Genomic DNA, 13,757 nt, shown 5'->3' with positions numbered 1-13,757 from the left:
GCACATTTAATACATTACAGTATAGTGTAAGCATACCTTTTTTTTTTCTGGTTTATTTCTCTAGTTTCTTTTTTTTTAAATTTTTATTGGCGTATAGTTGCTTTACACTATTGTGTTAGTCTGTACTGCACAGCAAAGTGAATCAGCTGTATGTATACATATATCCTCTCTTTTTTGGATTTCCTTCTCATTTAGGTCACCACAGAGCACTGAGTAGAGTTCCCTGTGCTATACAGCAGGTTCTCATTAGTTGTCTCTTTTATACATAGTATCAGTAGTGTATATATGTCAATCCCAATCTCCTAATTCATCCCACCCCCCCCGTTCCCCTTTGTATCCATATGTTTGTTCTCTACATCTGTGTCTCTATTTCTGCTTTGTAAATAAGATCGTCTATACCAGTTTTTCAGATTCCACATATATGCGTTAATATACAGTATTTGTTTTTCTCTTTCTGACTTACTTCACTCTGTATGACAGTCGCTAGGTCCATCTGTGTCTCTACAATTGACCCAATTTCATTCCTGTTTATGGCCGAGTAATATTCCATTGTATATATTTACCATGTCTTCTTTATCCATTCCTCTGTTGATGGACATTTAGGTTGCTTCCATATCCTGGCTATCTTAAATAGTGCTGCAGTGAACATTGGGGTGCATGTGTCTTTTTGAATTATGGTTTTCTCTGGGTATATGCCCAGTAGTGGGATTGCTGGGTCACTTGGTAGAGTATTCTTAATTCAAAAGCCAGATTCCTTGAAAAGAGTTCTTCTTTTGTGAGCCTGTAATAAGGTGTGAGAAGGTCCTGTAATCACACAGCTTTAAAGTCTTCGATTTCTGTATACACCAAGAGCAAAAAAAAAAAATGTATACTGTTTTTCCATTTACTTTTGAGTAATTTTCATTATGATTAAAACATATGCAAAGGTAAAATTCATTTCATACTTTTGAAAAGGACACTGTTTCCCAGTTATAAATTATATTATAATTTTTCAAAGAAATCACACAATTTATCAAATGCCTCATATGCAACTTACATAATTTTTCTTGTTCCTTTTTAGTTGATATTGTTGTATTCAGTAATAAAGTTAACTCATAAACCATTCAATTTTCTTTTTTTTGAAGCATAATCTACCAAGAGCCTTTGGAAATGAGTTCATTTATATAAGTGTCATGACTTTTTTTTCAAGTTTTACATCAACCACATCACTGAATTATTGAAAAAATAATTATTGACAATTTTTTTGAAATCTTGGTTTACATTTGACGTTCAAGCCATAGAGACACCACCTGATATCACATAAGGCATCATAATGCCTTATTTCTAGAAAACAAAAGAAAACAACACACACACACACACACACACACACACACACACACACACTGTGAGACATATTGAAACATATCTATACATGAATACCTAAGACATCTCAAACTTATCCTGTCCAACCCAGAATACTTCTTCCTTCTCTTGGTCTCTTCATCTTCTCAATTTGCTTCTCCTTCCTTCCATGTGCTCAGTCAAATCTTGCATCAACTTTGAATCCTCTCTTTCACTAGGTCACTCTCTCCATATCAAAGCTCTAAGATGCCCCACACCTCTGTTTCACTGCTTTTGTATCTCTGCTTAGAAGTTTATCCCAATTACTCACTATCTGCCTGCATTTTCTTCCCTTCAAACTCTTCTCAGTCCAGCAGCCAGAAGGATTCCTATAGAGTCACTCTGCTCAAACCACTCTTATGGATCTCTACCAGCCTAAAGGCCAAAGACCTAAAATTACTCACATGGCCCTGTGAAATGTGTTCCTGCCTCTACATCTCTGACCTCAGCCAGTATCACTTTCTTTTCACTCATGTTGCTTCTGCCTCACCCCCCTTGCTGCTTCTTGAGCAAAAACATATCAGACAGTCTCTTCCTGGGGTCTTTGCACTCCATTCTGCCTCTTTCTGAAACACTCTTCTTTACTTCCTTACTTGTCCACATGGTTTATTCTTTTATATCATTGATGTCTGTCCATGCTTAAAGGCCAACTTCTCCATGAGGTCTACTCTGACCCTTCTATTAAAAACTGAAACTTCCCATTCTAGTACTTCCTCTCCTCTAACCCTGCTTTCTCTTTTGTTGTGGCCTTATAAACTTTTAGCAAACTATATCTTTTATTTGTTTATCCTGTTCATGTCCGCTTCCTTCACTAAAATGTGAGTTACGTGAGGACAGGGTTTCCATCTTTTTGGGTCGCTTCTGTATGCCCTATCTATAGAATATTAGTATGTAGTAGATCTTTGATAAATATTTTTAATGAGTTAATAATGCAGGAGCTTGACTTGTACTTCTATCTTAAAATATTTGATAGAATACATGAAAAAAGTTTCTACAAATAATTATCTTCCGACAGAAATATTGAACTAAGTAAGAGAAAGAACATGCAGAGTTGAGGATGGTTCATGATGGAACCACCAAAATAGGTTCACAACTTGGATACTGCTAGTTCTCCAGGAGCTCAGTTTTTCTGCTTTCCCAAAGCTCAAGTATCCTGGGTACAAAATTAGATGCACGTTATGAATTGGCATTGGTTATTCAGTAGATATGAGAGAAAACAATACATTATGTGAATTAATTTACATTAAGATAAAATTATATGAAATCAAAACATGGTATTTCCAATTTGAATATATTAATAGCCCTTTTATTTTTGTGCCTTGGTGGTATTTCCAAATCAGTAACAGTGTAATAAATTTTGTTGGGAAATCAGTGTTGGCAACTTGAGCCACATCTAGAGAATTTTTTTTTTTTTTACAAAGTCTATTTCTACTCACTCACTTCTGGGATTCCATTGCTAACATCCTGCTAGTAGCTGCTATATTCTGATCTCCAGGTGAGTGAAGACAGCAAGTTTGGGCATGTACATCTAACACCTAGCTAGAGAGAATAATTATTTGTTAGCTATGATTCAATTTTAAAACTTTGTGTGTCGTGTCTCACATATTTCATTCACTGGAAAATGTTCAGGAGTGAGTGTGTTATTCAATTCATTTTCGACTAAGGTTATGATGATTCATAGGGCATTAAGTTTAAAATGTTTACTCAGGAAAAGAATAAGATTATACTTTAAGCTAAAAACTAAATAGCCTTTCAGTGTAGTACCTATCATATCATCCTATGAATTTTCATATCTATCTGTATTTCTCCCTATATTTCTTAATGAGTTGGAAAAGAAAGAAATTTACATAATGATAATATAATTTATATGTACGTGAATTAATGTTAAAATTACAAAAGAAGAAGTATTGGTATATTTTATTACATTTTATTTACTATATTAACACATTTTTATTATACATATTTCATAACAAGGTCGTGTTAATAATTTATTCATATTTAAAAGTGTTTAAAATTTAAGTAACTTTATTGATCATGATTTTACAATATCATTTTCTTTGAAAATGCATCAAAAGAATAAAAAAAAATAAACAAAATTGGGCTTCCCTGGAGGTGCAGTGGTTGAGAGTCCGCCTGCCAATGCAGGGGACACGGGTTCATGCCCCTGTCCGGGAAGATCCCACATGCCGCGGAGTGGCTAGGCCCGTGAGCCATGGCTGCTGAGCCTGCGTGTCCGGAGCCTGTGCTCCGCAACGGGAGAGGCCACAACAGTGAGAGGCCCGTGTACCGCAAAATAAATAAATAAATAAAATAAACAAAATTAAGTACTTTTAAGAGTGCTTTCATAAAGAAGGCAATTTTGTATATAATCCAATATATCTTTCTTGCCCCAAATCCAACATATTAAATTCTTATCGTGATATGACAGTCACATAGAAACTGCTTTAATATTGATCATATAGCCTAAATTCTTAAAACAGACTTGACTAAACATGGACTCAGCCTCACTACTTTGAATACAATCCACTAGACTGTGTAGCATCTGAAGTTTACCTTGTTTTATTTTGAATATTTAAATTTGGCTTTAATTTAAAATTATGGAAATAGCTTCTCCAAAGTTATTTCCTGTATATCTACATTTATTTAAAATGACTTTTAACTGTTTATTGAGGTATAATTCAATTATAGGGGTTGTATAAGATTTCAAAAATTATTATTATATGTATCTACCTTTATAGTATTGTAGAGAGTATTTTCACTGCCCTAAAATTCCTTTGCATTCATTCCTGCCTATTCATTCTTCCCTCGCCTCTAACCCTTGACCACTACTAACCTTTTTAGTGTCTCCATAGTTTTGCCTTTTCCAGGTTTGTATGGTTAGAATCACACAGTACCTAGGCTTTTCAGATTGACTTCTTTTACTTAGTTACATGCATTTAAATTCCTCCATGTATTTTCATGGCTTTATATTTTATTTCTTCTTAGCGCTGAATAATATTCCATTGTCTGGATGGACCACAGTTTATTTGTCCATTCACCTACTACTGAAGGACATAATGGTTACTTCCAAGTTTTGGCAATTATGAATAAAGCTACTGTAAACATCTGGGGGCAGGTTTTGTCCCGTGAGCTTGACAACATATTGACACATACAACCATTATCCACATAATCAAGAGATATATGAATAAATATCTATATACTTTTATATCAATCCCTTTACCTATTTCTATATCTCTATCCACACACTTATATGTGAAATTTTTTATTTCTTATTTTCGTGCACAGATCTATGAGTTTTTTGTTGTTGTTTATAACTTTTATTTTTTAAATTAATTTTTATTGGAGTATAGTTGCTTTACAATGTTGTGTTAGCTTCTACTGTACAGCAAAGTATCTCAACTATGTGTATACTTATATCCCCTTTTTTTTTTGGATTTCCTTTCCATTTAGGTCACCACAGAGCATTGAGTAGAGTTCCTTGTGCTATACAGTAGGTTCTCATTAGTTATCTATTTCATACATAATATCAATAGTGTATATATGTCAATCCCAATCTCCCAATTCCTCTCACCCCCCCACCCCTTTCCCCCTAGGGATCAATACATTGGTTCTCTAAGTCTGTGTCTCTGTTTTTGCTTTGCAAATAAGATCATCTATACCATTTTTCTAGATTCCACACTCATGCATTAATATGTGATATTTGTTTTTCTCTTCCTGACTTACTTCACTCTGTATGACAGTCTCTAGGTCCATCCACATCTCTCTACAAATGACCAATTTGGTTCCTTTTTATGGCTGAGTAATATTCCATTGTATATATGTACTATGTCTTCTTTATCCATTTCTCTGTTGATGGACATTTAGGTTGCTTCCGTGTTCTGGTTGTTGTAAATTGTGCTGCTATGAACATTGGGGTGCATGTATCTTTTTGAATTATGGTTTTCTCTGGGTAAATGCCCAGTCGTGGGATTGCTGGGTCATATGGTAGTTCTATTTTTAGTTTTCTAAGGAACCTCAATACTGTTCTCCATAGTGGCTCTATCAATTTACATTCCCACCCACAGTGCAGGAGGGTTACCTTTTCTCCACACCCTTTCCAGCATTTATTTTTTGTAGAATTTTTGATGATGGCTATTCTGACCAGTGTGAGGTGATACTTCATTGTAGTTTTGATTTGCATTTCTCTAATAATTAGTGATGTTGAACATCTTTTCATGAGCCTCTTGGCCACCTGTATGTCTTCTTTGGAGAAATGTCTATTTAGGTCTTCTAACCATTTTTGGATTGGGTTATTTGTTTTTTTGATATTGAGCTGCATGAGTTGTTTCTATATTTTGGAGATTAATCCTTTGTCTGTTCCTTCATTTGGAAATATTTTCTCCCATTCTGGGGGCTGTCTTTTCATCTTGTTTATGGTTTCCCTTGCTCTGCAAAAGCTTTTAAATTGAAGTAGGTCCCATTTGTTTATTTTTGGTTTTATTCTCATTACTCTAGGAGGTAGGTCAAAATAGATCTTGCTGCAATTTACATCAAAGGGTGTTCTGCCTATGTTTTCCTCTAAGAGTTTTATAGTTTCTGGCCTTACATTTAGGTCCTTAATCCATTTTGGATTTATTTTTGTTTATGGTGTTAGGGAGTGTTCTAATTTCGTTCTTTGACATGTAGCTGTCCAGTTTTCCCAGCACCACTTATTGAAGAGGCTGTGTTTTCTCCTTTGTATATTCTTACCTCCTTTATCATAGATTAGGTGAACATAGGTGTTAAGGAAACAATCCCATTTACCACTGCAACAAAGAAAATAAAATACCTAGGAATAAACCTACCTAAGGAGGCAAAAACCTGTACGCAGAAAACTGTAAGATACTGATGAAAGAAATCAAAGATGACACAAACAGCTGGAGAGATATACCATGTTCTTTGCCTGGAAGAATCAATACTGTGAAAATTACTATACTACCCAATGCAATCTACACATTCAGTGCAATTCCTATCAAATTACCAATGGTGTTTTTCACAGAACTAGAACAAAAAAATTTCCAATTTGTATGGAAGCACGAAACACTGAATAGCTAAAGCAATCTTGAGAAAGAAAAACAAAGCTGGAGGAATCAGACTCCCTGACTTCAGACTATACTACAAAGCTACAGTAATCAAAACAGTATTGTACTGGCACAAAAACAGAAATATAGATCAATGGAACAGAATAGAAAACCCACAGATCTATGAGTTTTAAGACCTGTTTAGCATTTTGTAATTACTACCAAAATCAAGATACTAGACAGATCCATCAATCAACCAGTAATACTCCCTAATGCTTTTCCTCCACAGTCAAACCTTCCCTGCTGATCTGATTTCTGTCCATATACTTTCACCTTTTCCAGAGTGACATATGAATGAAATCATGCAGTTTGTAACCTTTTGACATTAGACTGACATCACTATCTAATGCATTTAATATTTCAGTAAGGTAGCATTCGTTTTTAAGTTATTAGAGTACATGTATAAAAGTCAATATATAGTTAGCCATATTTTTTTAAGTTTTTGATCCTATGGCTGTGCTTTAACTTGTATTTGGAGCATCATCAGTCTATGTTCAATAAATGTAAAACCTGTTGTAATATTTTTAACAGTATCTTGGTTGAAAGGTACTAGGATATTTTTGTCCTTGAAACATTAAATACTTCAAGCTAATTTCAGTATTATATTTCCAGAATATATTGATTATTCAGCTGACCTTTTCTATTCTCTCCCCAGTTTTTTCAGAGGGAGGAAGATTTTCATGTGCTGGTTTGTCTTTTTGAGAAATCAGTTGCAACCTTAGGCTTTGTTGGTCTGGGTCTCCTGAGAAACATCATGAGACACGAGGCCTGTTTATTTCTTCCAAGGCTTTATTGTACTGGCAAAGACTGCCCTTTCCCAGATGTCTATTTTATTTCTCAAGTTGTGGAAACTGTTTAAAGGTTAGCAGAATCAGAGATTCAAGTGGAATACATCCTTGGCATTGGGAGCATGAAGGTCATTGCCACATTCCACAAAATGATTATACTTTCCTATCAGACACTTTTCAATCTGATCCAATCTATCAGAAAAGTCAATATTTGCATTCTGTTGAATATGCATGACCATTAGTGTTTGAAGAAAGGGCTACTTGATATGTGCACTTGTATGATTATCTTGTTTGCATTCACAAGAAATTATCTGAAAATCCTCTAATGATTCAAAGACTTGCTGTAAGGGGTTATTTCATTATTTGAATTAGTTCTGCTGCAACTTTAAACTGACTTAGCATTTTACATCATTTAATTTAAAATAAATCGCCAGAAAAGGGAAAAAAATAAAATGTCTAAGAAATAACCTCTTTGTCATAAAATGTCAGATGTATATATGGAAACAAAGTTTCAATATTTTCATCATAGTCCTGGTTTTGTTAATCGTAAAAGTGTACGCAGTGAAGGAGTTTGTCTTCCTGGGTGTTTCTCATATTTTAATAAAGCCAACTAGCTTCCAGTGAAAGTTATAATATGTCAGTTTTTAATTGATAAATAATTTTCAAGCTTTATATTCTATAGAATTTTCTTCTTTTTGAGATTTAGCATGTCTTTGAGAAGGATTGACTGTCACTATAATTTATTTACACATATTCTGGATTTTTTGTTGTTGTTTTGCTCTGTATCACCTTTTGTAATGATCCATCTTCTGTTTTCAGTGATTCTGTTAACTGAAATACAATGGGATTGCCTTTGTCTGCCTGGCTACCTGTGATTTCCTTATTTTAAACCCCATGTTTTGTGGTTCCTAGGCTATGCAAATAGCGAAATCTTACTAATTACCTCATGAGACCAAACCTCTGTACTTTCTCTAAATTCTATTTACCGTTCCAATTTTGTGAAATCAAAGAAACGCTACAGTTTATCTGATACTGGAAGCATCTTTCAACTCTCATGAGTTTCCTAAGTTGCTCTTTTAGTGGTTTTTAATTCAGTCAAGTAGTCTCAACAAAATTTATAGTACCCTCTTTGTACCTTTAGTTTAAAATTTCAAACTGAAATAGAGTAAGTTTCTTTACGTCTCTGAGATTCACTTTTTGAGTCTGTAAAATGATGAAGTTGAACTAGGAAAACCCTAAATTTTATTTTGATTGGTAGTTTGACCCTTACTGATCTCTCAAAGCCCAGCTGAACGTTGCCAGTCTCTTGCACCGGGGTCATGAAATTGATGGTGTGCTCTGGTATGAAGTCCTTCACTGAGATCTGTAAGCCTGCAATTAGAATCTGTTGGAGCCCTTGAGTAGGAATAACCCTCCTAACTCTGACTTCCTCTATTAGGCTTGGTTAACTCACTGAAGTCTCATTTTATATAGTATTTAAACTGTTCCTTAAGAATTATAAGCCTACTCTTGTATTTAGAAAGTTTTTCTCCTTTCCCTACCATCCCAAAATATCTTTCTCACTGCTTTGTTACTGTTTCCAAAAACCCACCAGAAGAGATACATTCATTTGGATTAAGAAGTTTTTGTGAACACAAATAAAAACAATCATTGCCACAACAAAACCTCTGTGAGCCATAACATAGAAAGATATAAGTAATAAAAAAGGAATTGGGATTGTTTTTAAATTAGGTTTCCTCTACATGACAGTTAACGGATTAGATTTAATAAGGAAAAACTAGGTGTGGGATGTGTGTCTTCCCCGGAATCACTGCAGGTTTAGGTTCCTCCTTCCCTTGGGCATCAAAGCCAATTTCATAACTTGTAGTTTTCAAATATCATAGTTTTAGGAGTCATCTGTCAAAACTTCTGATTTTTGACAGATGATTGACTGATCTGTGGTTAAGTTCCCCAGATTCCTAGTGTTAATTAAATCTGACTCTTGTTTTCAGCAGTTATTTAAACAGGAACAGCTAAAGGCAGACTGAAGCCGTGAATGCACGGTACCTGCAGCCACCCTTCTTCCTGTGTTCTGTGTCTCCATCACCTCATGCTTACTTTTCAGAAAGCTTTTGAGGTGAAAAATCTGGCTTCCACTCTCCATGCAGTCATCTCATTCTAGGAACTAAGATTTAAAGATGCTTCCACATTGGAAACAATTCTGAAATCCCCCAATTATTAATTTTAAAAACTCATTTAATCCATACATTTATTCCTCTAGCTTCTTTCACTATTTATTCTTTAAACAAATGTTTTTAAAGTTTTACAAATACCATGATCTTCGGTAAACACTAAGGTTACAACTGTGATGGGTTTCATTCCCTACTTGCAAACACCTTATACTCTAAGAGAAAGAGGTGTGCAAAAATCATAACAACTTTTAGGTCTCTATAGATTTTTATGTAAATCAATTTCATTCACCATTGTTATATAAATGTTCAATTTAAATATATGCATTTAAAGGGCATATTAATTAATAGATTATTTTAACGTCAAGAATTCAAAGTTTCCATACCTTTTCAAGGTAAAGAATATATCCAAACACTAAAATACCAAGTTGAAGATCAATTCCAAAGAACTGAAAGGGAGAAATCCAAACCTATATTTGCTACAAAGTATTATCAGGGTGAACTAGTCACGTGCTCTGAAGTGAGACTGTAATTACATGTCATTGTGGAAATAACAAGAAGTATAATGGCATATCACTGGAGTAAAGAAAGAAAATATGGGGAAAATATTTTATATATATATATATATATTATAAGCGGTATTTGGTAACAGTTACCTACACTTCCTGAATTAAATAAATAATTCTGAATTAAACAATGTCCCGAGAGTATGAAAGTTTTACATTTTTTTGTTGTAGTATATCAAAAGGCAAAGAGCTTTGCTAGGTAATCTCTGGAAGTCTTTACACTACTCTGATTTCTTACTGGAAACACTATAAAATGCAAAATGATCATTGTAACAGTAAAGCATTTTCATTATCTTTTAATGGATCTAACTTCTGGTTTAAAATGTGTGCTGTGCACGATAGCAAATTTCAATTGAGGAAGCTAGGATTTTATATCTGTATTTTAGTAAAGAGGTAACACATGTTGGTTCTCTCATCAAATCTTTTCCTATACTGACTTTTCAGAAAATATGTATCTTAGAACTATAAAGTGTTTTTCGTTTTTTTTGCTTTTGGCAGAAAAAAGGAGCAAAGATTTTATACATGCTAAGTTTTGCAAAAATTACTTGAAGAAAGTACAACCATGTTGTGCTTATTATTAAATTCCTTTTATGCTTCTTTTTTTAAGAGAAGGGATTGGTGTCTTGAATAGATAAATTTAGAGAAAAAGCTAGAGTATAAAAATACCACTCACTTTTCTCTGATTTCCACATGATACAGATGACAAATGAGAGACAAAAATTAAACTGAAGACTATAAGGAAAAAAAGAGAAGATAGAGAAGATGAAAATGTAGGGAGAGAGTTATGATGAGCAAAGAAAGAGACAAATGGGAGGGAAAAAAACTGCCATGTTTAGGAATAAAGAAAACAAAAGAACAGGTGCCTGTGGATATAACTTGTCATTTGTTCTTTGGTCTTAAGCAGCTGCTTCTTCTTTCCCAATGTTTGTTTTTAAATCCATCTGCCTCTTGATAATGTATTCAGCTCCTTAAATGTTCTTCTTTCTTTCGTTTTTTGGTTGGAAATAACTGAAGTATATTTCTCTAGAAAAAGTTTGGCCTTAGATATAAAAAATGCATAATGTCGGTTTGCATTTGAGGTCTTTATATGAAATCATGAATTGAATATATATATATATATATATATATATATATATATATATTCCTTAGCTTTCCAATAGGACTAGAAGCAATCACTTAGAGTAAGACTGAAAATAACATACAGCCCACATCTTGATTTTTCAGTACCATTCCCCACTAACTTGGATAAGAGATCCTTGAGAAATGGGTGATCCCACATCTGGGCAGCATTGAATATGCTCTTATTACAGAAAGCAAAGAAGTGCCCAGAGACAACAGGGTCATGTCCAAAGAACATAATAGTGTTAAGGGTATTCCCTTGTACAGTTTGATATAATTTAAATTTTAAAAAGAATAATGCTCTAAATAAATTATAACCTATTGAATAAAAATATTGTATCCATAATGACTCATTTAAAAAAAGAACAAGGAGAGAGAGAGAGATAAATTTATTTAAGGCAAGTTAATAAATATTGATGGAAAAAAAATTAGAGAATCATTATTTTTCAAGACCCAAAGTTACTAAGTCAAGTAAAAATCATCAATGTATGCTATATTCCATTCGTATACAGTCTTATGTTGTAGTAGGTACAAAGAACATTTATTTCTTCTTCCTGTAGTTACTCCAGGCTGCATATTGGGTTCAGATCAATCTCATGTGTTTCTCTTTCACCTGGATCAGGGACAATGCCAGTCACATTCTTCTCATGGTGAAAGGCAAGAGTGCAAAAGAATAAGCCCAACTGAGCAAGGATATTGGAGAGTGATTTCATCACCTCCATTGACATCTCTGTGGCCAAAGTAAGCCACATGACCAAGTACAGACCCCAGAAGAAGCAATGAATACTTGTCCCATGATTTAATCTATCACAGATTAGATAGATCTATCTAATCGATGGTCTGAAAGTTTGTTGAACATCAGGCTATTCATACTCAAATATTACAATACAGATTACTTTTTTGATTCAGAGATAAAAATAATATGCCTATTGAATGATGAGCTATTGCAGTCACCATTTAAATTAAGAGATAAAACAACCAAAATTTACAAATAGCTCATGCAGCTTAATATCATCAAAATAAACAACCCAATCAAAAAATGGGCAGAAGACCTAAATAGACATTTCTCCAAAGAAGACATACAGATGGCCAAGAGGCACATGAAAAGATGTTCAGCATCTCTAATTATTAGAGAAATGCAAATCAAAACTACAGTGAGATATCACCTCACACCAGTCAAAATGGCTATCATCAAAAAATCTACAAATAATAAGTGCTGGAGAGGGTGTGGAGAGAAGGGAAACCTCCTACACTGTTGATGGGAATGCAAATTGGTACAGACACTATGAAGAACAGTATGGAGGTTGCTTATAAAACTGAAAATAGAGCTACCATATGACCCAGCAATCCCACTCCTGAGCATATATCCTGAGAATAACATGGTCCGAATGGACCAGATATACAATGGAATATTACTCAGCCATTAAAAACAGTGAAATAATGCCATTTGCAGGAACATGGGTGGACCTAGAGATTGTCATAGAGTGAAATAATTCAGACAGAGAAAGAGAAATATCATATGATAATGCTTATAAGCAGAATCTAAAAAGAAATGATACAAATGAACTTACAAAACAGAAACAGACTCATATAGACTTAGAGAAGGGACTTACGTTTACTGGGGTAAGAATGGGGAGAAGGGATAGTCAGGGAGTTTGGGATTGACATGTACACACTGCTATATTTTCTTAAATATTTATTTATTTATTTACTTATTTATTTTGGCTGTGCCAGCACTTAGTTGTGGCATGCGGACTTCTTAGTTGCAGTGCTGCTATATTTAAAATGGATAACCAACAAGGACCTACTGCACAGCACAGGGAACTCTGCCTAATATTATGTAACAACCTAAATGAGAAAATAATTTGAAGAAGAATAGATACATGTATAACTGAATCACTTTGCTGTACACCTGAAACTATTACATTGTTACTAAAGTTTTTAAAAAAGATAAAGCAAAATCATGTCATTACAAACTGATATCATGTATCTCTTAATATGATGCACAATATCACCTGCATAGTAATATTATCTAAAAAAGTAAATTTAAATTTAATTATGAGAAAGAGTAGGCAAATATGGATGTAAAATATTCTAGAAGACAAGTGACATATGCTCTATTCTTCAAAACACATACTAAAAGGCAGTGATGCTCTTCTACAGGAAAAAAATAAAAAACCTAAGAAGTCATACAAACAAATGCAAGGTATAAAGGTTGATTAGTTCCTAGTTAAAAAAAAAATCATGGATAAATTGGAAAACAAGTAGGGACTATACAATTACATGATATTATTTAATAACAATTTTATATAGTGTTACAATAATGCTGTATTATATAGAAGTCTGTCATTTTTAGGAGATGCATGCTGAAATATTTAGATGTAAAGTTCATAACATCTGTGGCTTACCTTCAAATGCATAGATAGGTAGAATAGATGGATGGATACATGATAGATAAATAGACACACAGATAGAATAGGGCATTGTTAAAATTTAAACTGTTCTGAGAGTGTGAATAATAAATAAACTAAGAGTGACACATTTTTTGTATGAAAATAAAGCATATCAATCAGCTTCATGTGATTGAGACAAAACAAATAAGTATCTCTGAATATCCATAAGTGTCCACTAAAAGG

General features: G+C 33.7%; 1 protein-coding gene across 3 annotated transcripts in view; it reads left to right on the top strand.

Annotated features, from left to right (window-relative positions):
• The window catches only part of FSTL5 (follistatin like 5), a 620,880-nt gene that overhangs the window by 110,409 nt on the left and 496,714 nt on the right, over nt 1-13,757 (top strand). The gene's annotated exons all lie outside the window — the stretch shown is intronic.

Source organism: Delphinus delphis, chromosome 5, assembly GCF_949987515.2.
Source record: "Delphinus delphis chromosome 5, mDelDel1.2, whole genome shotgun sequence".
In the NCBI taxonomy this organism is placed as follows: domain Eukaryota; kingdom Metazoa; phylum Chordata; class Mammalia; order Artiodactyla; family Delphinidae; genus Delphinus; species Delphinus delphis.
This window is presented reverse-complemented; position numbering and strand designations above follow the sequence as displayed.